This window comes from Vulpes vulpes, chromosome 2 (assembly GCF_048418805.1).
Source record: "Vulpes vulpes isolate BD-2025 chromosome 2, VulVul3, whole genome shotgun sequence".
Taxonomy (NCBI): Eukaryota; Metazoa; Chordata; class Mammalia; order Carnivora; family Canidae; genus Vulpes; species Vulpes vulpes.
In genome coordinates this window covers 68,126,570-68,153,136 of record NC_132781.1, presented here as the reverse complement: position 1 = coordinate 68,153,136, position 26,567 = coordinate 68,126,570, and the positions used below count along the sequence as shown (strand labels likewise).

Here is a 26,567-nt window from a genome sequence, read left to right as displayed (position 1 = left end):
TTTTGTATTTTTCTTTCTTCTCAATGGCTAACAAAGCCAAACTTGTATTCCAATTGTCCAATATGGGCCAATTAAAGACGCCAAACTGATGGTTTGATTAATGTTTATGGTTTAGATTACATAAAACTAGCTAACCATATACTTTTCTTTCTATTTTCAAAACTTAGTACATTTACTTCAGTGCATTTATTCAAGCGTCAATGGAAATTTGCTAAAGCTCAAAGGTGAACTTTTATTCCAATAGAAATTTTTGATAGACATAATGAATTTGGGCTAATTTTCATGTGCCATAAACGATTTAGAGCTTTAGTAATCCATGCTAAGTATTTCTGCCATCACCATGAATAATCAGAAATTGGCAAAAATGAGAAGGTACTTTTTCAGTAGATCTAATTATAGTGATAGCAAAGCCTTAATGCTCATAAATTCAGAGAGAATGTGAAAGTATTTGAAGATAAGAAGAGCTTTTTGATAGTATTAGGGGCATTCTTGTAGTTAAATGATTAGGAAAAGATTTATAATATTATTTTTCTTAAAATAAGATTGCTATAAGCCACCAATACCATTCTTAGCTAAGTTATCCATTCTTTCTTCTTTTATCCTCCTCAGTAAAACCATTCTCACTTTTAAACACTATTTACTTTCAAAGACATGAAGTGTCAATTCATTCTGCATATTTGGAATTCAATGATTATTTATGAAACAAAAAATCAATTCTTTTCTTTTACTGAATGCTTTTTAACCTAGAAACTTATTTTGATATTATATACAACACTATTTAACCCTCCATGGAAACTTGGAAACTTTGGAAACAGAAAGTAATATATATATGTATAAAAGTAGCTAAGTGTATGTTTCTCGTCAGCAGTTCAACAAAACGCTTTCAGCAGGTGTAGTGGGCCAGAAATTTTGCTTGGTACTAGATTACAGAGGTAGGCAAGATAGACATGGATCTGCCTTTGTAATTTTAAAAGTACTGCATGAATAATTATCAATATTACTATGCTGGAAAAAAGAAAGAGCATGGAAGTGAACATTGGCACCTAATTTAGACTGGGATGTCAAAAAAGACTTTCTCAGGAAGTCGAGACTCTGCTGAGATGTTAAAAAAAAATTAAATGAAAATTAACCAATTTACATTAGGGGAGCATTAGATGGACAAAATCCTTGCAAAAGACCAAAACAGGTGAACAAATATGGAGATAGAGAAAACTAAAAAATTAATCAGGTGAGAGTAGAATTAAAGCAGCAGAGATAAAGTTAGACAGGGAAAAGGATACCAAAACACACCTTACAGTTTTTAATATTTGAGATCATTACAATATTTTAAGCAGAGAAATGTTAAGATCACAATGATTTTTGAGAGATCACTGTGTAGCAGTGTTGATAATGGATTGGAGAGGAACAGGGATGGAGACAATTGGTCCTTTTGTGTCTGTTGCACTGGTGTAGAAAAAGACTTGTTTAACAAGAGTGGCTCCGATTGTGATAGATGAGAGTAGGTGTATTCAGGGGATCAGTCTGAGGTAAAATCAGTGAGGTTTCAGGATATATGTAGTGAGTCAGATGTGAGTGGGAAATACTAAGAAAGACTATGAGGTGTTTGCTTAAACTGCACAGGACCTACTGGTACCATTTTCTCAGAGAATGCTTGAAATGAAATGTGTTTGGGGGAAGATAAAGATTATATTTAAAGTATTATTTAATTTAAAGTGGCTGAAGAAATCCAAATAGAGATATAGAGAAGAAAGCTCTGGGCTCAATGTTATCCAAGAAAAAAAAAATATCTATACATACATATAAAAGTAATTATCCATTGCCTTCAAATCATGGCAGCAAATCCAGATAGGACATACAAGGCTGCCAGACAATCTTAGTATTATTTCCCCAGTTAACTTTACTTTTCAGCATCAACATGATTATTTTGTAGCTTCTACTCTCTCTTCCTACACCTTAGAAGCTCTATTCCTTTGTGATTCCTAGCTCATTATATTTGTCTCTGTGCTGAGAAAATAGAATTCATTAGAGGAACTTGCTTATTTTCCTACCACGAAATTTCCAAACCTATATTCACTTGTAGCCACCCTCTCTACCTTTCTACCCATTAAAATGCAAATGTGGGAGTGCCTGGGTGGCTAGTCAGTTAAATATCTGCCTTCTGGCTCAGGTCTTGATTGAGGGTCCTGGGACCAAGCCCCTTAGGGAGTTTGCTTCTCCCTCTCCCCTGCCTGTTCCTCTCCTGCTTGTCCTTATGCTCTCTCTTTTTCTGTCTCTGTCAAATAAATAAAAAATATTAAAAAGGGCACCAGGCTGGCTCAGTGGTTGAGCATCTGCTTTTAGCTCAGGGCGTGATCCTGGGTCTTTAGGATGGAGTCTCACATTGGGCTCCCTGCAGGGAGCCTGCTTCTCCCTCTGCCTATATCTCTGCCTCTCTCTGTGTGTCTCTCACGAATAAATCAATAAAATCTTTATTTTTAAAAAATCTTAAAAAAATAAAATGCAAATGTGTTTTTGCTTCTATCAAAGGAAAATGTGTTTATTTGAATTAGGAACCTCATCTCTATTCTCTGAGGGCAATCTTTCAAATATCTAAACCTTGCTCAGTCTCTCTCAACCTTTCTCAATTTCTGTCTCTGTCTTTCTCTCTCACCCTATCACTCACATGAGCCCAATACAATTTTCCAAAAATTTTCAATTGAAACAAAGTGAAGCAAAACAATACAAATAAAAACAAGAGTAAATTATCAATCTCACTTGATCCCAATTCTTCCGGTAGCTACCAAGTAGTTTTGTTCCCTTTTGGAAACATTTTTTTTTTCTTTAAAGATTTTATTTATTTATTTATTCATGAGAGATATAGAGGGAGAGAGAGAGAGAGGCAGAGACACAGGCAGAGGAGAGAAGTAGGCTCCGTGCAGGGAGCCCTACATGGGACTCGATCCCAGGTCCTAGGATCACACCCTGGGCTGAAGGCTACGCTAAACCGCTGAGCCACCCGGGCTGCCCTGGAAACAATTTCTTAAATTACTTTTCCATAAATGCATCTCTACTTCTATTTTAAATCACACATTGGCAAAGTCCACTTCACTCCTCTGAAATTGTTTTTGTTAAGATTACAGTCATCTTGTTTCCATACTTTCAACAGTATTTGATCATGTCCTTTTTGGGAAACTCCAGTTAATTTTAGTACAAAATGCTAGCATAGCCTGCAAGTTTCCACACAATATCTATGAAATCAATCAAATGTGGTCTCCTCCCACATTCACTATCTCTATCCATACTAACCTACTTATAATATTCTGCGCTTGAGAAACTCCTCTATCCTGCATATCGCAGGAGAAGAATTCCAGCCAAAAGACAAGAAGTGTAAGGTGTATGTCGGGGGGCGGGGGGGATTTGTAGTTCATGATAAGGAATTTGGGTTTAATCTGAATGCATTTGGAAAAAATGGGTATTTATTTTTTTGAGGACATCCCTTTTGTCAAGCACTCTGGCAAGGAATATTTATATTGTGGTCAGAAAATAAAAATAAAAATAAAATAAAGTGAAACATTTCAAGTTGGAGTTCAACAAAATTGTACTACTCATCTAAATAAATCAGTATTTGTTAAATATTGTCATAATTAAATGCAAAAGAGTCAATTTTGCTTCTTTTGGTAATTTTTATTTTCTGTCTCCCAAATATGCTGTAGTTTTGGGGTGTCAAGTATTCCAACTTGAAATATTTCACTTAAAGGTAAAGGAAGCTTTTGGAGTAAAATTGTTTCAAATGACAATTGTACATTACCTAAACATTATTTAGAAAATATTGCACAAGTCCATTTAGGTTGAACAAGGAGTAGGAGGCAAAAAATGCATCCTATGGTTGATATATTTCATGAGACTGATTTGGAGGGAAAGAAACTATTTTTCTTTTGGAAATAATTTAGGAATAATAATAGGAATTTAATAATTCCTATTCTGTCCATGCTTCAGGGTTCTTTTTAAGTGCTACCTTTTCCATGATTTTTGTGATGATCTCCATGGCTACATATTCTTTCCTTATGCATCTTTTAGACCTACAAAGTATATATTTGACATCTATCTTATGGCATATAGCAAAAATTGTGTCCTAAGTTAGTTTATCACCTGCTTTGTATTGAGTTGAGAAACTCTATATAAACATTCTAGAGAATGGAAACGGTTCATTTGATTTTCATCATACATAGCATAGTTTGTTGTACTGCATACATATTCATCAGTATTTCTTGTGTAAATAGTACATTTGTGTCCTGCTCAGAGTCTAAATGACATAAAAGAACTTAATAAAAGCTGATGAAGCTGAATTATTTAACTATTAAGTCTTGGCCAGTAAATAATAATATGTGCTATATCTATGCTGGCTACTTTAGAAGTTTTGCAAAAGCCACCAACGTTCCAGCTCTCATATTTATCACTTAGAAAACAAGGATGTTAATTAAATCTAATAAAATAGTTTTCAAAATCTAAACAGAAAAAGCATGTCATCAATATGTGAATTTCAATTGTCAAAGTTGTGAAAAGGTGTTGCCTAATCTAATTAGAAAATTCTTAAAAGTTCTCGAAATTACTAAAAATGGTTTATCTGATAATTCAGATTTTTGTCTGAATCAGAGTATATAAGCAAAGTCTTATTTATTTATTTTTAAAGATTTTATTATTTATTCATGAGAGACACAGAGAGAGAGAGAGGATCTGAGACAGGCAGAAGGAGGAGCAGGCTCCTTGCAGGGAGCCCAATGTGGGACTTGATCCCAGGACTCCAGGATCATGCCCTGGACTGAAGGCAGGTGCTCAACCACTGAGCCACCTAGGCTTCCCTCAAATTTATTTATTTTATTTTTTAAGATCTTATTTATTTATTCATGAGAGACAGAGAGAAAGAGAGAGAGAAGCAGAGGCACAGGCAGAGGGAGAAGCAGGCTCCATGCAGAGAGCCTGATGTGGGACTTGATCCCGGGACTCCAGGATCATGCCCTCGGTCGAAGACAAGTGCTAAACTGCTGAGCCACCCAGAGATCCCCTCAAATTTATTTTTTAAACAGATTTTTCAAAATTAAGTACCCATAGAATAGTTTAGCCCAAATTTAAAAGGTGTGTTTATTAAGAAAAACAGCATTACACAACATGTTATAAGAAATGTACAACTCAAAATAATTCAATATTTATAACAAAATTTAAAAATGAAAGCAGACCTTTATACTTAAAAGATATGTTCAGTATTTAAAAATATGTAATGACTTAAAACAATGATACATTAAACTAGATCTCAAAGTATGAACTCTAAAATTTAGCAACATCTCTTGAATTCTTGCACACAGAAATAGGACAAATAGCCCACTCAAGAATCTAAAATTCCTGGCTTGTTCGAATATAACTTTAAATGGTAGAAAGCCAATAAATAAATAAATAAATAAATGGTAGAAAGCAATAGGCTGATTTTAATATTAGAAAATAATATCAGAGAAGAAAAGAATACTATTTTAAATTATTTTTATTTTAACTCCAGTATAGTTAACATACAGTGTTATATTAGTTTCAGGTGTACAATAGTGATTCAACAGTTCTATGCATCATTACTCAGTGTTCATCATGATAAGTGTACTCTTAATCACCTTTTTTCATCCATCCCCCCTATCATATTCCCTCTAATATGCTTTATTTTAAATAAGTAGCCTCAGTTAAAGTTCCTTTTTTTAAATTAGACCATTTTTTAATTGAAACATATTTTGGAATGCATGTTTCCAAAAGATATATATATATATTTTTGGATGTATAATGTACATATATAATATATCTTTGGATACATAATGCATTATATATCCAACAAAAATAGAATACACATTTTCTTCAAGTATACACCAAAGAATTCCTTGGTTAAATGACAAAAAAAAAAAAGACACAACAAATACTGCAAATTTAAGGAGACTGAAATCATATCGAGTATATTTTCCAACTTCAATGATTAAAACTTCAATGATCAAAAACTTCAATGATCAAAAATGATCAAAACTAAAGATCAACAATAAAACAAAGCTGGGAAATCTACAATGTAAATATTAAATATTTAATATGTAAATATTAAACAACACACTACTGCACAAGCAATGGAACAAATAAGAAATCAAATGAGAAATCAAATACAACTCAAAACAAAAGAAAAATAAAACACAATGTTCCACACTGAACGTGGAACTGCTTAAGATTCTCTATCTTCCCTAGATTCTCTCTAGGGAAGTTTTCTGCTATTATTTCAGAGGGAGCTCTGCCCCTCCCATGCTCATGTGCATGCACTTTCTCTATCAAAAAGTAAAGTAAAATAAGTAAATAAAATGAGTTTCTTGTAGGCAGCATATAGATGTGTCTTGTTTTTTGGTTTTGTTTTGTTTTTTTGTTTTTTTTTTATCGATCTGATGCCCCATGTCTTGATTGGAGCAATTTGTCCATTTACATTCAAAGTAATTATTGATAGCTATGTATTTATTACCAATTCATTACTTGTTTGTCATTGTTTCTGGAGATTTTCTCTGATCTTTTCTTGTCTTTGTCACTTTTGGTCTCTCCTTTGCATCTCTTACTCTATTCTGAATAATAACCTTGCTGGATAGAATATTCTTGGCTGCAGATTTTTCCCAGGCAGCACTTTGAAGATATCATGCCACTTTCTTCTGGCTTGCCAAGTTTCTGTTAAGAAATATCCAGCTAGCCTTATGCATGTTCTCCTAAAAATTAAAGGCTTCTTTCATCTTGCTGCTTTTAAGATTTTTTCTTTATCATTATACTTTGCAAGTTTAATTATAGTATGTCTTGATGTTGGCCTGTTTTTGTTGACTTTGATAGCAGTTCTCTGTGCCTCCTAGATCTGGATATCTGTTTCTTTCCCCAGATTAGGGAAGTTTTCTGCTATTATTTCATGAAATAAAATTTGTTACCTTTTCTCTCTCTTCTTCTGGGACTCCTGTAATACAAATATCATTACATTTGATGGAGTCACTGAGTTTCCTAAGTCTATTCTTGTGTTGCAAAATTCTTCTTTTTCTTTTTTTGTTTAGCTTTATTATTTTCCATTATTTTGTCTTTTAAGTCACTAACTCATTCGTCTGCTTCTGCCAGCTTGCTGTTCATTGCACCACGCCTGTTTCTAATCTCATTTACTGCATTTTGATTTCTGACTGATTCTTTTTTAATGCTTTTTCTCTGTCGTAAGGGTCTCACTGAAGTCTTTCTATTCTTTCATCAAGCCAAGTGTGTATGCTTATGACTGCTGCTTTAAATTCTCTACCAGGCATATTTCTTCTACCTATTTCCCTTAGATGTCTTCCTGTGGCCCTATCTTGTTCTTTCATTTGGGATAAATGCTTCTGTCTTGGCATTTTAAGTCTCTGCCTTCTTATGTGTTAGAAAAGCCAGTTATGTCTCCTGCTCCTGAAACTGATGGTCTTATGAAGAAGAGGTCATGTAGTGCCCAGGGCCTGGTGCTTCAGAAAGCCTCTCCAGTGTCTGCTGCATGCACTCTGCTGTTGTGTGTTGTGTGCTCTATTCTTCAAGCCAGTCATCTGCAGAGGCTCTCCTTGCCTACTGTGGGCAGTGTTTGGTCCCTGGCCTGTATGTGGAGAACTTTAACTAGGTATGCTCTGATCTACTTGTGTAATGAGACCTGACACCCACTCCACCAGAACTGAGGCCCAGAAGAACTCTCTGGTTGGGAGACATGGGCTGGGCAGGCATTTGTGTTGGCCTTCTGCTGCCCTCGGACTGAGGTGTGGTTGAGAGGGGCAGTCTCATCAGAGCCCAAGGGTGGGACTTAATGTAAGCAAGTTGGCAACCAACCTCAGCACTGTGCTGTCCCCCACCAGTGCTGGTGGCTCTGTGTTTCTGCTGAAGGACAGGAGGGGAAATAGTGCTGGCCAGCTCTCTTCTTAGAGAAGTGTTTCTGTAATGCTACCTCTAAGGGATGCTCTCCTCTAAGAAGACAGAATAATCTCCTCACTGTGTGCCCCAGGCATTTTTCTCATTGTGGCTTCCATGCTGTCTGCCCCTGGGTTATTTGCCTGCCTTCTCTCCAGGATAGTGCCCTCCTGGCTCTATCCTAGCTAAGCTCACTGACCTTTAAAACTCCATGTTTTAAGTCTCGCTGTTTGTGAGAACTGATGAAATTCAGCCCCTCTCATTTTCCAAGCCAATGACTGTGGGAAAACGTTCTCTTCGTTTATTCCTTTTGTGTGCTTCTCTCTCTCTAGCCCTTCTGGATCCGTTTCTTCCCTTTTGCAGAAGCTATGATCTGTTTCTCCTCTAAACCATGTCTTCACACTTCCTACCTTCTTCAATGTGCCCTCTTCTCTCTCTTTAGTTATGGAATTTGTTCTGTCAGTTTTCTGGCATATTTCTGGAGTATTTAGGATGATTTGATAGTTATCTAGTTGTGTTTGTGGGCTGAGAGGAGCCTAGTGTCCTCCTACTCTGCTGCCGTCTTGGGGACTTATTCCACAACAGGAATACTATTGATAAATACGTTAAATCTCTATCTCTATCTTTACATTTATAATTTATAAATTTTTAGGACTGTATTATGTTAACATTTTAATGTTCCTAAATCTGTATCTTTTATGCATCTTCTATATAAAATATATTATAGAAATGCTGTATTATGTAGTGTCAATGATGAATTGTAGTACTGACCTCCCTCTCATAGCTAAGAAACTATTACCTTCCTAAAAGTTAAAAAAATCCTTAAATTTAGTAAAAATATATTATGTACCAAAATCTCCTCCTGCTTTACTTCTAAGATTAGAATTTATATACTTCATAACTAATAGCTAGCAAAGTTAGAAAATGCTCAATTTTTAAAACAAACTGAAGACAATATGTATCATTATAACCAATTTATGTTATAAGCTAGGATGGAATGTTTGTCTTGCTCAAGTAAAGCATGTTAATTCAATTATATTTAATGAAAATTATTAATTGACAAGTGATATGTTTCATAAGATAAAATAAACTAAATTAATTTTAGCTTCATAAGTTTAAATACCAAGAGTCCTGCAGAGTATTCTTAGAAGACACTCTATAGTAATATGATGATATAATTTCTCCACCTTGGCAACATGGACATGCTTAAGATATAGTAACTAAACCATGAAGCTCCTTGTGGTTTGGAATGCACTAACACATGACCCCTGAACTATGGACAGTTGTAAATCATAACACTTTGTATTTATCTAGTAGAATCTCCATTAAAATGAAGACTCAGCAATTCTTGAAGGACTTCTACCATCTATCTATATAAGGATGAATATTTATTGGAGATAATAGAATTCATGATATCTCTCAAAGCAGAGATTATTTTCCCCCTTAGTTATTGATGAACTCCTCTACAATAATAAATTGTAATAGATAATTTAAAATTTTTAATTATTAATTTTACAGGCTTTTTCCCATATCTTTGCATTTTCAATAGATACTTAAGGTGTTGGGCAATTTTGCTCTCCCAAACAAACGAATATGAATCAATTTACATCAGCTCATTTTAATAACAGTGTGTGTAGAATATGTATGGCAGTATATGTGTGTGTGCAAAACACTTTTGACATTTGGTTACATATTTTCCATTTTATTAACATTTTAATTAGATAAAGATTTGAGAGTTAATAAGAAGTATTTCCGTTGTTAAAAGAAACAGACTTGGGGATCCCTGGGTGGCGCAGCGGTTTGGCGCCTGCCTTTGGCCCAGGGCGCGATCCTGGAGACCCGGGATCGAATCCCACGTCGGGCTCCCGGTGCATGGAGCCTGCCTCTCCCTCCGCCTGTGTCTCTGCCTCTCTCTTTCTCTCTGTATGACTATCATAAATAAATAAAAATTAAAAAAAAATTTAAAAAAAAAAAAAAAAAAGAAACAGACTTGTTGCTAGAAGGGAAGAGAGTTGGGGGAATGAGGTAACTGAAAGATGGACATTAAAGAGGGCACCTGATGTAATGAGCAGTGGGTATTATATAAGACTGATGAATCACTGAACTCTATCTCTGAAGCTAATACTACACTATAAGTTAATTGAATTTAAATAATTTTTTAAAGAAACAGATCAAAAAGAATACACTGAAATATTTATGTAAAGTTAGTATAAATTTTATATATATACATATATTTTAAAAAATATTTTATTTATTTATTTGAGAGAGTGAGAAAGAGCACAAGCAGTGAGGGGCTGGGCAGAGGGAGAGGGAGAAGTAAGCTCTATGCTGAGCAGGGAGCTGGACCCAGGGCTTAATCTCAGGACCTGGGGATCATGACCTGAGGCAAAGGCAGATGCTTAACTGACTGGGCTACCTGGGCACCCTAGTATAAAATACTTTTCTATTAACCATTTTACCTTCTCTACTCTTAAACATTATTTTTACTTTTTTCATGAATACAAACAAAAGTTATCTATTTGAACAAGAGTTAATCCTGACATCAACAAATCCTATGCGTAGTTGCTTTATTATGTCATTTTGACCCTATGTACAACTGTTGCTTTTGAACAACTTTTCATTTTTAAATAATTTGTAAGTTAGGAAGCATGAACTATCAAATATATCTGACGAATCTGGATCTCAATAAATTTGTAATTTAGAAGTGCAGAAAAATATAAATTAAGTTAAATCAAATTAAATGGCTTTTAATTTTTAAATGGTAAATCTCCTGGTACTTTCTCATGTTATGCCTTCAATTGGTGAAAGGATTAAAACAAAACAAAACAAAACAAAACAAAACAAAACAAAATCCAGGAGATGACTAGGTTATGAAACATTGAGAAAATTGACTTTACTTAGTTCTTTTTAGAGTACCTAAAAATTAACATTATGCCTTGCAAATATTTTCAACATATTTTTATGGGTCAATTGGTTATCCAAAATGTGTAATTCTTTCATATCTTTCCAAGCAAAATTAATGTTTGTAAATATTTTTTAAATTAGAGAAAAGCTAGATATCTATGTTTCTGAAAGTAAATTTAGTATGGAAAATTGTATGAAAGGGGAAATCTGTAGATAAATGATATCTCACTAAAAACATGACATTTAGCAATTTTTTATTGATTAAAAAGACATATACTATCTTCTCTAAGTTAAAAGGTATTCAAGTGTCCCACTTATATTTTCTCTCATTGTAAGCACAGATAATTTTTCTGTACAAATGCTGGAATCTGATGACATCTAGGTCTTTTCACTTTATTTCATGTTGAGCATGATAAAAATTAAACATTGCTGAAACATCATGAAATATTCTTGTATCAGCCTTTCGTGTTTTTCTTCATTGTGGAATGGTTCAATCCATGTGCTTTTCTGAACATTATCTGTGATAATATGTTTATTGCCTTGATAGGAGAGATGTACTGTTTAAATATTAAGCTAGATGATTTATCCTGTAATTGAAAGGAAACCTTATGGCCTGTGTATTTGATTTGAAGTATCCATTATTTCTCAAATCAAGTAGTGAAAGTGAGTTTGTTTATCTCACGTCTGTGATCGTCATAAAATAAGTCCAGTTATGAATCATGAAGAGAATATGTTCCTGTTAATGCAATAAAACTTCCATAAATAGATAAAAGCATCCAACACAACAGTTGTTAGGAAAGTGTATGCAATGCCTGGCTCAGGGTCTTGGTCTTGACAGCTAAGGTAAAAATAGTGTTTTCTGTTATGAATATTTCTCCAATGTCATTGGGCATTGCACCTGAGTTCAGTAACTCAGAAAACAATACTGGCTGCGTAACAAAATTACATCTCCTTTGATATGTACTATTTTAGAATGAATAATAAACCATAATATGTGGTATAAATGCATTAGTGATTACATTTTCTCTTTAAAAATAAAACAACTACAACAAAAGGAAAAGTTATTTCTCAGTATAGTCATAGAATTACTGCCCAGATTGATCATCACTTGAGTTTAAGTAAAACATTAACAATGTAGTTCTTTAAAAAAACAGAGAGATATGGAGAGATTAACTGTAACAAGTGTTTGAAAATTGTAATTTGCCTTAAAACAAAAGAAAATTTTAAAAATAGCCACAGTAATTTGTAAGAAAGTATACTCGTAGTATAAGATCTAGCTAATTTCAGCTATAAATATAAATACAATTAAGTATAAGGAACATCATGCAGTTGTTTTAAACCAGTTTTCTGCAAACTGTACAATGAGAATTAAAATGAATCAAACCATTTTGTAAATATTCAATTCATATCTATGAAATACTGTTCTTCTTAATTGAAGTTCTGTGAATTAGCAAAACAACTGGTTAATGCAGCTCATTTGGCCAAAGCAGTCTTCTAGTTGCCCCTAATTTTCAGTGAGCAAATGTCCTACTGTTTCCCAAATTAAACAATTTCAGATGTCAAATTTAAGGGCAAAATTCTTTATTCACAGAATGGGAAATGTATGTCCAAAATAGCTTGGTAAATAAATGCTGGCTTTTAAATATATACCTTATTTCTAAAACTTTCACCCAGGAAAACTCTCAAATAATTTTCAGACCATCATATGTTACATTACTTTTATTTGTCTATGTTTAACTCACATATTTTTTTCTTCTCAGTTTATTATGATCAGTGCTATAGAATTACTCAATCATCCCTAGCATCTATTATTATGTCCTAGCTATCTGGCAATCTCAATTTCAAAACCAGAATGGGACCTGGCTTTTTTTTAGAAGCCAGAGTAGGAAGGAAAAGTAAGCAGCCAGAAAAACAGTAATTCTAAATGGTTGATTTCAGAGATGATTAGAAAGCAGTTTCTTTATTTTGTAATACGAAAACTTCGATTTTCAAGTTATAATCCTTACCCATATTAAATTATATTTTCAAGCATATTCCTTTCCCATTGTCATTTTATGATTATCACCATCGTGCCACCATATCACCAAATGTACTCTCTTATAAACACATCACATAGAAATAATGACAGTAGTCATACTAATAAAACAAACTGACATATATTCATCATGTCCACTCGTACCAGTGAGTGGAACACTACACAGATCCATATCATTTAGTCAGTACAATGATGATATGAAGTCAGTGGATTAACATTTCCATTTTATAAATACAAGGCAAAGCAATGTGCTTAAGATTTTAAAACCAGCCAGTATTAAGTGAAGAATCTAGGAGTAGAACAAGGATGATTCTGGTAATACAGCTCAGCTTTCTCACGATTGCTCTGGTGAGAGCAGACCTTGAGGCACTGTCTCTCTGGTTCCTGGGTAAAACTCAGTCTTTACCTAACTAACCATTCTCAAGGATGGAGGATTGCTGAGGACACTTTAAGTGTACTGTGTGCAATCTCGGGTAATCCAGACTGATATAATTCACTACTTTTGTTTGTTTGTTTGTTTTCTCATTACTGTGCTCTTCACAGTGCTGGTTCTTAGCTCTTTCAGTCCATATGGCCACACATTCTCTTCCCTTTGGTTAGAAGAGCGTAGACTTCAAGGTCACACAGACTTGAGTTTAAATGTTAGTGATTTTACATTGTATGTATATAACTCTTGATATTTTATATTTTTACATTTTTACATTATGAACCTACCGCATTGTTTTATACTTTTACAGCATGAAACCTATACTGATACTAAAAGAAGAGCATTTGTTATAGACTAAATGTTTATGCCCCTTCAAAATTCTTATGTTGAAGCCGTAATTTCTAATGTGATGCTATTAGGAGGTATGGCCTTTGGGAGGTGATTAGGGACAGATAAGACCATGAGGACAGGGCTCTCAGGATGGGATTAGTGGCTTTGTCAGAAGAGGAAGACAGAGACATCTCTCTGTTTCTCTCTGCGTACATGCACTGAGGAGAAAACAAAGACCATTAGGATATCTCGCGAAAATGCAAGCTAGGAAGAGAGCCCTCATGAGGAAATGAGTCAGCCAGCACCTTGATTTTGCACTTCTCAGCCTCTAGAACTACTAGAAATAAATTTCCACTATCTAAATTACTCATCTAGTGTATTTGATTATGGCAAACTGAGATAACATACTATTACCCAAAGAAATGTGTGTGGGGAGTGGTGGTGGGAGGTCGTCTGTTTGGAATAATACTGGTTAAGAAAATGCTTTAAAAATTATCTTCATATGAGATCTTTGAAATCTCAATATAGTACCACAAGAATATCTCTCAAGCATATATGGGTTAATATGTTATAGGTGGTTTTTTTAAAGGTGTTTTTACAAATGTGATTATCATTTGTAATGGTCAGTTTTGATATCTTAAAAATATCTGTATGGTAATGGTAAGATTTCATCAAAGAGACTACATCAAATAACTTTGGCAAAATGATAACTTCTGAAAATTTCAATTTATCAAGCCATAAACACTGTGTGCATATGTGTGCATTTGTATATGTCTCAATAAGATACTCAGAATCATTTAATATCTTTCTACTCTATATCTGCAAATCCATAGAAACCTACAGTCTTAAAAGGCAATGAAAGAGATAACTGAATTTCAAATGATGTAAGAATAGTTTTATAAATCTTAGCTGACACTATGGGTCATTTACACAAAAGTTTTTAGTCAATCGGTTATTCCATTCTTATAGAACTTCACTTCTTAGTATCTCAGACTAATACGTTGGTTTATAAATAGTGTATGTTACATAAATTTATTATTTTTTTTCTTTTTTTTTAAATTTATTATTTTATATAAGGCTATTCATTTCCAAATTTTAGACCAAAATAATCTAATTTTTCTAATTGCTACCCATTTTCTTTTCTCGGCTACTTTATTTCTAGTACATCTCTCATCTTTTTTATATTTCATTCTAGCACATACGATGGAGTTCCATCTCCACATAAATTAAATCATTATGACAGTTTATTGAGTACGAAAAGAAGGCATGTACTATTCACAGTTATTTATGAAGGTGAAAAAGAGAGAAGTTTGAAAGGTGTTACAATAGGGTTTTATGGTAATAAAAAATAGGAAAAACACAGTGGTGGAGAATGTAAAGGGGTCATGGAAGGCTGCATAAATGAAGTGATGCCTGTGTTTAAATATGAATTAAAAGATCACTTAATGGATGAAGTATGGACAGGTTGGGTATTATTGAGGAGATGAATGAGCAAAGATTGAGCAAAGGAGGCAAACAAATTATCCAAGTATGAGCTTAGAGAAAGCATGACTATAATCACGAGGCATGTCTCATATTTCATGGATCAGAAAGGAAGCCAGAGTGGCTGGATTCGAGTTGATGAAAGAAAGTATATTAAGGGTGGTCAAATGGATAACAGGCAACAGATAATGAACAGCTTTGAAGGCTATTGTAGAAACTCTTACTTTTACTCAGGAAAGTGACATAATAGGATTTTTAAAGGATAATTGTGGCCTTCCGCCTTGGGAACGGACTTTAAAAATGAGAGGGAAATCAAGGAAAAAAGCTGATGGTACTCCTGTAATCCACCAGCATCCACCCGCATCAGATGATGCCGGCTTGGTTCAGGGTTGTAGCAGTGGAAGTGGTTTGGAACCATTGAATACTGCATACAATTGAAAATAGAGACAATGGTATTGGCTAACTCTTTGGATGTGATGGTAAAGAGAGGAGCAAAGCATGATTTAAGAAACTAAAATGGTTAAATTGTCCTTGGGTGATAATGGAGAAGCTTACAGTTGGTACAGGTTTTCAGGGGAAGATGGGAAATTCAGTTTTCGACATATTACATGTAAGAAATAGGAGATATTCAGATGGAGAATTCCACTCTGCAGCTGGATAAACAAGTCTGGTATTGGGGAAAGAAATTTCTGCTGGAGTAAACCCAGAGTGAATGAATGAGGTCTTAAGGCCAGGGGACTGAATAAAACCTCCACGGGGAAGGGTGTAAATGAAGAAGAGCACATGGTCCTTCACAATCAACACCCAAAACACAAAATTCCAGACACTGTGAGTTATCTTTGGCGGGGTGCTTAGGATATAAGAGACTCAAAGCTTAGCTTTCAGCTTTTTAGTTACTAATTATGTGTCTTCAATTTTCTGAGCAATTTACTAAGATACACTTGAACTTCATTTCCTCAGTTAAAACTCTCAAGAAACTCATGAGGTAAATAATATCATGTTTATTTTACACTTAAATCAACTATACTCCTGAAACCTACCCAAGAGCAGAACTGAGATTCAGACTCAACTTTGTTCAATGAGAAATTTGCCCCCCAACCTGCTATTATCCTTTATATTCTCTTTATCCAGGAAAGGATTCTACTCGATCAGCCTTCCTTCCCAGGAAGAAACTTAGCTCCATTTTCTCTCCCCAACTTTCCTTTTTTTTTTTTTTTTTTTCCTGAAGGAATATCCATACTCAATTGGACTAAGTGTCACTGGCTTTGTATTGTCACAATTTTTATTCAGAGATGGCCAAAACTAAATAATCTCTTAAATTATTTGAGGGAACATTTGTATTTTTTTATTCACAATTCTCATCAGCTCATCATGGCATTTTATTTATTTATTTTTTTTAAAGATTTATTTATTCATTCAGAGAGAGGGAGAGAGAGAGAGAGAGGCAGAGACACAGGCAGAGGGAGAAGCGGGCTCCATGCAGGGAGCCTGATGTGGGACTTGATCTGGGGTCTCCAGGATCACGCCCTGGGCTGCAGGCGGTGCTAAACCGCTGCGCCACTGGGGCTGGGCTGCCCTCATCATGGCATTTTAATAAAAAATGATGATGAAAATAGATAGGGACAATTAAAAATCATCTTTTGGAATGTAGTGATTATTTCACAATACTTAAAGCTTCTTATTAAAATGCACTAAATCCATCATTAACATAGGTTACTATTAAGAATATTTAAGGTATCAGTAAGCATGGTATTGCCAGTGATAGATGAATATATAGAGAAAATAAGCATAAGAAATAAATATGTCAGTAAGCATATTAATGTTAATAAACATGTTAATGACATTTTTAAGTGTATATAGAATTTATGATGAATCATTTAATCATCTAATATATCATAAACATGAACCATAAATCAATACACCTAAGGTTTTCAAAATCTATCCTGTATTCAAACATTAAAAATCTAATGGCAAAATTCAGGGGAAAAAAACCTCTGAGTTTTCAAAACCCAGATGTGTGATGGTTTACTAGAACTGAGAGTCTTTAGTCCTATGATCAAGCGTGCCAACAGATTTGGCTCTGAGCCTGCAGAGAAAGAAGGATTCTCAAATTATGGTGCGGTTTGGACAATTGGAGTAATTTGTGGTTAGGAAATATGACATTTGGGAGAACTTATTTTGATGATTTATGTCATATGTATTTGCTTTACCCACATTTTAGGGCTCCAGTCTAAAGTAATAAGAAGTTACAAATGATCGCAAGAAACAACTAACTATTTTTGATAGATTTTCATTTATGTAAGCAAACAAATAGTAGAAGTTTTTATTTTTTACATTCTTCAGACATGTTTGGTCTTAAAGTTGAAACGAAATCATTCCATATTCTGCTAAATCATATTGTATAGTGGTATATTTCACATGAAGATTTCTAAGCACTCCTGAATCTTTTATATTTTTATCTGTATTTGTTTCCTTTTAAGGTAACTAAAAGGCTGCCAAAAACAGGCATCAACTGATTTACCTCTCTACCACTTTGGGGAGGTATCTCAATAATTATTGTTTTTTTTTTAAATCATTTTAACATTCATTGTGATTTTATCATAAGAATCAAAAGAATTCAGTGGAAATCACATTTTGTATTTATCCATATAGTAAAAATCAATACTCAATATTTATTGAGTGACAAAATGCCAGGTCCATCATAAGTGCTTTGCACATATCATCACATTTGAACCTCCAGTTCATCTTTCACCATATGAATCATATTATCAAAATAACTTTGTATATTCCCCTTTTACTGATTTCCTACCTTTTACTTCCATAACTTCTGAAAATGTACTATAGTGATTCCTGTCTACTTCAGATTATAAGCAAACATTCCCAGAACCTCAATCTTTTTTATATGATCCCTTTTACCTTTTAGTGCTAAAAAACATGATCCTTTCTTTTTTTAAAAAAAAACAGAATGATTATTTATTTATTTATCTACTTATTGATTTATCTATCTATTTATTTGAGAGACAGCATGAGCATAGAGGGAAAGGGAGAAGCAGACTCCCTGCTGAACAAGCGAGTCAGTTGTGTGGCTTGATCCTAGGACCCCGAGTTCATGATCTGAGCTGAAGGCAGACACTTAACTGGCTGAGCCACTCAGGTGCTTCAAACATGATTCTTTCCTGATAACACTAATTGTCCAGTGACAATGGTGAACCCTTTCACGTGTTCTCCTACCAATGGGCCTCTATGTGTGGTAAGTGTCCCCCTTGTTCTTCACTGAACTTTCTAGATCATTCTTCTGTGGCAGATTTCATTTTCCACAGTGATTACTCCAGGATCTCCCACGGAGATCTATCTATGTATCTATGTATCTATGTATCTATCATCTATCTATCTATCCATCCATCCATCCATTCATTCATTTTTTGGGACCATTTAAGTTCTCCTATCTCAGCAAGTTTCAATTATCTACTCAACACACCAAGTTATCTTTGCGAGTAAAAGCAAGAGATGAGACCTACAATGCAAAAGTCTTTGTTTCATAACCTAGAACCCACTACATTTTAACTGTTACATTACAATTTTTTTTGAATCTAAGTTTCTACTCAAATTAAGGAAAGCTGAGCTTGTGAAACAGGCTTTATAGGAATACCAAACCTAAACTCCTCTGATCCTAATCATTTGAGAGTCACTGTTTCTAATGTTTGCCCAATAGGGAAGCAAAAATAAACAAAACATTCTCCTTCCTCTTCTTTATGTAACCCAGCTACCATTCCCACCCTGACAAATCCATTTCCCAATGTCTGCCATAAACATGTTATAAAATACTGGCCTGTGGCAAGCACAGCAGCAGCTGGTCAGCCCACTGCACATCTCAGATTTAGAGGCTCTAGAGCTTGATTTGTAAAGCTCTGATTCTGAAGATCATAATGTAACTTAACTTTCTCCTCCATTTTAAATGTCAAAGTCCATCTAAAAATTATTTTTAGTTAACAAGTAGCTATAACACTCACAACACACATCTGTGGAAGTGAAATCAACAGAGAAAGGCCTAAGATCAGACTAACTGATCTAAATATGCTAGAGGTGCTGAGGTGTGTCCCGGCACTGCCTCTAACGTGTTCTGTGCTTTCCAAGGAGACTCTGGTTCTTCTGTGTCCCAATTCTTCTAGAATATTAAAGGATGGGGATTTTCTGCTTCCTCTTGATCTGCTGAGTTCTTCTAAGTAATTAATAGTTGTAAATGAACTCTATAAGTACACATATTATCAAGAATTACACTTGATTTATTCAAAGCTAACAGTCTCTCATACTGTCCTTATCATTTTTATCTGGTAAGCAAAAGCCTTTTCTGTATTTAAGTATAAGTAAAAGAGTAATTCTGACCCTTCTCCAAATCTCTGTCATTAAAATTAGCTATCCAGAGTACTGAGACTTGCAAGTAGATTTTTAAATAACATAGGAGCTCTGTGATTAATAGAGAACAGGTTTTTAAAGTGTCATCCAGTACATTCAGTATTTACATTACAGAAGCCTCTGTGTTTCCTTAACACAGATATGTGAATGACATAAGATTTTAAATCAGTGTAACAGAGCCAGCACGGGCACCCGTTCAGTTCATGATTGACTTAGGGCTGTTCATGTCACACATCATCTCCCCATGAGGCTTTCCTCACACAGACTGTGTGATCTGTTCTTCAGTAACTCTTCCCTTCTACTTCCTTTCCATCCAATTCCCTGCAGTTGAAATGATTCCATGGAACTTATACAACAGTCTGAATAAGGTGGTGTCACATTACACTTTTTATTTTAAATCACTTATTCAGTATAAGTAATATCCTGAGGCTTCAAGGTATATTAAGGGAGTCTAAGAAGGATGATTAACAAAATGAGGCAAGGGGTATAAGGGAAAAGCATTAGGTGGCTGCTAATTTAGAACCAGTCAGTGGATTTCAGTTTTTTTTTAAATACTCTATCTTTCCAATCTTAAAATGTAATCACAGAGTATCAGTAGTTAGACTAATACTTATACATATTATTTATTATCAATAATAATAAAGTAATATAGTATTACTCATACTATATGTAACTGAAAAGTAGATTTAATATGATATATGATACAGTATATAACATATTATTGTATGGTAGAACGCAGCATACTATATTATCCTCAGGAGCCCATAAATACTGCATTAGAAACTTTAACCATTTTTCCCTTATCCCATAGAACTCCATGTAAAATAATTTCTAATAATATACTATCACACTGACATAGTGCTTGAGCTTTGAACCAGAGCACAGCAAGAAAACCACTGGCAGTCCTCTTTCACTTGGCCTGATACTTCACCTGTCCTTGTTATTGTAACAGAGGGGATCCGGTTAATTTTCCTATAGTTCTTTGGCTGTCAGCTTTTGTAAAAAGTAAGTGACAAGATGTTCGGCTAACTGGGAAAAAGACACGTATGAGAGAGACAAAGTTGTGTTGCCATGTGATGAAAAAGAAATTTTTTTTAAATTAATTTTTATTGGTGTTCAATTTACCAACATACAGAAAAACACCCAGTGCTCATCCCGTCAAGTGTCTGCCTCAGTGCCCGTCACCCATTCCCCTCCAACACCTCCTCCCCTTCCACCACCCCTAGTTCATTTCCCAGAGTTAGGAGTCTTTATTTATAACCAAATGTGCAAATCGGAAAGCAGTTTTAATTGAGTTTACAAATCTGATGCTGTACAGTATTTTCCTTTATGAAATTATTCAGATATCATAAACCAGGAGCTATCATTGCAGAACTGAGGCTTTACATAGATAATAAAAATACATTCCAAATAGCTTTGGTGAATTTTCAGATGCGGCTTGATTTTTTTAATTGCTTCTAGCTCATCCTAAGAAAAAGAAAACTACTCGCTAAGAGATTTGAATACACAGGATGCCTACAGGCAAGGGTTCAGGTTCAAAGGAGTCTTTTTCCTAACCTAGAACAAAGAAGAGGAGAAAGGGTGGGTGCACCACTTGCATATCACAAGAGTGAAGATTATTAAACCAGCACCGCAAACACATTGGAAGCTTAGATGTAGCTGTCAAGGTCCAAAATGCCTAGAAATAATTTTAAAAATTGACTCGAGAAATAACTTAGTCTTCCTTTCCAAGCAAATTTGTAAATATCTGTAAAAATCTTATTGTCCGCATTGCTTTCACTATATTTTTTCTTTCACTATATTTTTGATTGGCTATAATGAATTGAAATACATATAGATGAAATTTTAAAGATAAAATATTTTGAAGTAGCTGAGTCAAAGGAGGAAGGAGTCTAGAGAACAAGAGAGATACTGTGCTTTGTTTACTTAGCCAGAGGTGTCTAGGTAGACAGAGATGTGATCTGTTTAAATTGTTGACACATGATATCTTTGATTATTCCCTTACACTTTTATATTCTAACAAACATGAATTCCTCTGCTATTTGTAGTTTATATATCTATATGCCCCTTTTCACTTTGTTCAGTTTTATAACTAATTGTCTGTGTCTGTATTTTCTTTGCAAACCCTAAGTTCCTAAGATCAAAGCTGTGTTATATACATTTCAGCATTCCTATTTGGAACCAGTCAGATTTTGCTTGGATTAACCAAATGGAATATTATAAAATAACCTCTAGGTAAAGGAAATGAAGTATTTGCAGATGCATATATAGCACATTTTGATTTTTATGAGCTTTGCGATTTCAATGTGCTTAACTTTGAATCAAATTCTGGTAATTTTCCATAGCAATGAATACTTTTTTTTTTTTTTGAGTCCTCACACTAACATTTTCCCAGGGGTGGGGTGGGAGGATTGTATAGCAGATGAAACACTCAGTATATGCGTAAATATGACAGATCTATTAGCTATTCCTACAAACCAAAGGAGAAGCTTTTGGACATATACCTTTTGTGAGGTGGTGTCTTATTCTTTCCTTTCTTAAAAATATCCCACATAACATGTCATCTCCTATGTTCCGTGAGAATCCTACAGCATGCATCCTGTGCTTTAAGGAGAACCTATATTTGAAGGTAGCAGAGGATTTTTTTAAAGTCCATGTACTAAAGGACCTATTAACTAGATATCTTTTGGAACTGTGGTATTAATGGAGGGGCATTTGGCATGTAGTGCTATCACTGTAGCTTAAAATTTTAAAAATTTATTATGCTTTTATTCATTCATTGATTCATTCACTCTCAAATCTTTGATTATTTTGTCTCAGGGTTCTGAAATACAATTTAAAATGACAGATTTAAATCTTATCCTGAATCCGATATACAGCTTTTTATGTTTAGGCTGTAACATTTTCATATATTTTTTCTTCTTTCTACAGCAGTTATCAATCTGTTTGCTACAAGTCTCCTCCTGCTCTTAAACTACAGAGATCCACATCTGCGGCCCATTTCAGTAACCTACTACACCCTTTGGAACCATTGAGAAGCTATTTACTATACTCTAAAGAGCAGTGATTTCTGCCTTAAAGTGTTCACATTTAAAAGTACAGACTTCCTCAAATGAAAAACATAAAGAAATAAAAACAAAATGACCTTACTAAAACACACAGACTCAGCATTTTTTCAAAGAGAAGCCCCCTGGTGTGAATAAACCATAAATATACCAATATAGGACTAGTGTAAGAATAATCAAAGCTATCACATATCAAATTTCTTCATTTCTTTGCTTTAAACAAGTACCATGAGATTTTTCAGAATCCAATCTTCTGTATTTTTCTCTCAGGCACCAAACAAAGATGATTTGGAAATCTCTTGGTATCTGGCTACTATGTTAGGCATTGAGGTCACAGAGATGACTAAGACTTTGTATAACTTGATTCTGCTAGATATTGGGCAAAATACCTTTGCTGAATTCTAACTGCCTTATAAAATATAGTATAATACTACAATCTATCTCATTGCATTGTTGTAATGAATCACATCAGTATTTAACCTAATACTTGGCACATAGTAGGTATTCGGTTGATAAGTGTTACTATTTCTTTTATCAAAAGTTATTGGGGCTAGTAAAATTTCAGAGTTGAAATAATTTTGAGAATAATTAGGTTATTTCTAATAACCTAATCATTGTGAAGCTAACAAGTATTGGAAAATACTACACAAAAAGGGAGAGAAATGTAGCTGTCTCAGACATATCAGGGTACACACTCACACAATGAATTGTTCTAAGAGCCAGGAACATGAAGATAGAATATCACTCTCAAGTATTTAGTGTTTAATAAACAAAATAAAATGGAAAGAGGCTCATAAAGACAGAAAACAAACTGGTGATGGACAAAGGGAAGCGGTGTAGGGGAAGGGGAAAACATGAAGGGGATTAAGATGTACAAACTTCCAGTTATGAAATAAATAAATACATTTATCATGGTGAGCATTTTGTAATGTATACAAATATCAAGTCACTATGTCATACACACAAAACTAATATAATGTGTAATAACGTGTGTTACCTATATTTCAATTAAAAAGAAACTAGAAAAAAAAAGAAACTAGTTTAGTTAGGCTGGCTGTAATTAAATGGCAACAGGGGCAAACCATTAAGGCAACCCATCTATTGTAATTCTAATTTGATTTCAAGGAATTATAATACTCTCAAAATAATTTTATTTCTAGTATTTTATTAGAAATTAATATTTTACAAAGACACAGCTTATAAAGTGTAAAAGAAGAGAAGTTAGTTGCAATTGTTTATTAGAATAAATATCTACCATAATTCAGTATCAGCCTGGAAAATAAAATTACAATGAATTTTGATATCAGTTGAAGGTCATCAAAATGCCAGGGAAGCCACACTGTTTATTTGTAGGTCATATCACCCATGTGTCAAGTGAATCAAATGCCTGAAAGTTCTGCAGTTTCACTTTCCACTTTCTTAGAAAAATGTATTATCTCTTTCATTTGCTTTCTATCTTATTCTTTACCTTCAATAAGGAAAAGACAGTTGATTCAGTTGATACATTTCCAAAATATGGCAATAGGAATTTCAGAAAGGGAAAAAGAAAAAAGCCCTCTACTGTGACTAAACATGAAAAATATGTGCATTGCCATCTGTAGTTGGGGAAGTGTGAATTTCAGCTACCAACTTACAGACTTCAGGTTGCAAATCATTTAAATATTGATATTAACCAATAGTTGGTAAGTGGTAAAAACAGAATTTGTGTACAGTGCTATGAAAAAAGCACACTTTAAAAAATATTTTATTTATTCTTGAGAGACACAGAGAGAAATAGAGACATAGCAGAGGAAGAAGCAGGCTGCCTGCAAGGAGACTGATATGGGACTCAATCCCAGGATCCTGGGACAATGCCCTGAGCCAACGGCCCCATAATAACTTATCTATTGTGCTATTGCTTGCAATAGTGAAAAAATGAGAAACAATCTATAGTGGAATATTATTCTGCAATGAAATTAAATAAATTGGATTTTTTAAAAAGATATTTATTCATGAGAGACAGAGAGAGAGAGAGAGAAAGGCAGAGACAAAGGTAGAGGGAGAAGCAGGTTCTTCCCAGGAGCCCGATGCGGGACTTGATCCCAGGACCTTGGGATCACCACCCGAGCCGAAGGCAGTTGCTCAACCGCTGAGCCACCCAGGCATCCCAAGTTAGATCTTTTTTTATCAAAGGGATAAATTATGAAAAATTACGTTGGTAGGAGAAAAGAGTAATAAATTTGTACATAAAATATTTTCTAATAACCTAATTATTGTGAAGCTAACAAAACATTATTACATACTGAATTGGAGATCCCCCCACCCCCTCAAAAAAAAAAAACATTTCTTACAGGAAGTACAAAAGGATAATGTTACCCTTGGAGATGGTTAGGACTCAGGATAAAAAGTACAGCCTCGATTATTTTTTTTAAGGAAAAAGTAACCAAACCGAAATAAACTAGCAAAACCTGAACCATTTCTTTTTAAAATCAGACTTATATTTTTAACCAATAACTTCATATGGCTTGGTATAAATATCTGTGAGTGATAAATTCTGCTAGAACTAGAATGTGCTAGGGAGTAATGTTCTGGACATCTTTATTTTTAAACATTTTAGTTATTTAAAAAATTGCTCAAGCGTTTATTATTCGCTCATTTATTTTATTATGTTGATGGAAATTTAAGCTATAGTCAGCTTGAAAGGAAATCATTTGACCAGTAAGTGGAGAATACAGAATGTTTCCTACGCCATTTCTTATGTAATGAGAGATCATCTTGCTGTGGATGTTTGCAAATATAATTATAAAAGGGAGAGACAGTTAAGCATTGCACATTGATAAAATACTAGGTATCGTGAGCCAAAACAGCTCAGAAGGAGTGAGTAGCTTCCAAATTTAGCCAAATTATTTGAAAATTTTATTAAAAATATAATGTGCTTTAATTTTAGCAAAATTTTTTAAAAAATCATTTTTACTTTTAAAAATCTAATTAGTTTACTCAAGTACATTTTATGCACAAGAACTGTCTTCCTTTTATCTTAAGACTAAAAAAAAAATCGTTGGTTTCCCCTGCTGCTTAAAAAAACAACAAACTAGAAATTCAATCTGTACAGCCACTCATTCATTAAAATCTATCTTTTAATGTTTAATTCAAGACTTTTCAAGAGAGAAATAAGTAGCTCAGGATACCCAGTGATACACATACTACATACTTGTCAACAAATATGCAGAGCAGGGATTACTTTCATTTCTTATTGTTTCATGTTATTTTTTCCATCTTTGGTTGCATCTGAATTTTAATTCTGTTCACATTCTGTTATTTGTAAGAGAGTGGCCTGAAGCGGACAGCAAGAAGAGAGTAGTAAATGGAGCACGTAAATCACTCCTTCCCCAGTTCCATAGACGATTTAAAGAGCATCCTGGCACTAATGCTTGAAAATAATATACTGTCGAGCCTGACACAGCAGAGGGACTCTACTTCAAATTATAGGATAGTCCAGGTGACCATGCAATTACAATTAACCTCCTGCCCACAAAGTCAGTGATAAACAGTCATGCGAGAGATGGGCCTAGGAAAGCACTCAGGTAACGTACAAGCCATTCCTGAGGTTGAGTGTTTAAAAGACTATTTTCAATTAAAACATCTTACAACTTCAAAAATTGGTTTCCTGGTGAATGTAAGATTTTTTTTTAATTAAAAAAAGCTATATCATATGACATAAGAGAAGCAACTAGAACAATGTCTGACATATATGCACAAGAAATATTTGTGAAAAGAAAGACTAATAAGCACACTTGCAGAAATCCATAATCTTTCTAAACCCCAAGTGCGTTCAATATTTGAAATAGTTTTGCTAAGCTTAATTTTTGCTCAATCAGGTTTATATGAAGTAATAACTATACTGATATACTAACATCAATGTTAATAAATTTATTGTTTCTTCTGAGGTTTATAAACATACATGCCTGTGTATGTATGTATGTGTGTGTGTGCATATATATGCAAA

At 34.1% G+C, this 26,567-nt stretch overlaps 1 protein-coding gene across 4 annotated transcripts in view; it reads right to left on the bottom strand.

The window, feature by feature from the left end:
* The window catches only part of EPHA5 (EPH receptor A5), a 336,936-nt gene that overhangs the window by 165,766 nt on the left and 144,603 nt on the right, over nucleotides 1-26,567 (bottom strand). The window lies entirely within an intron of this gene.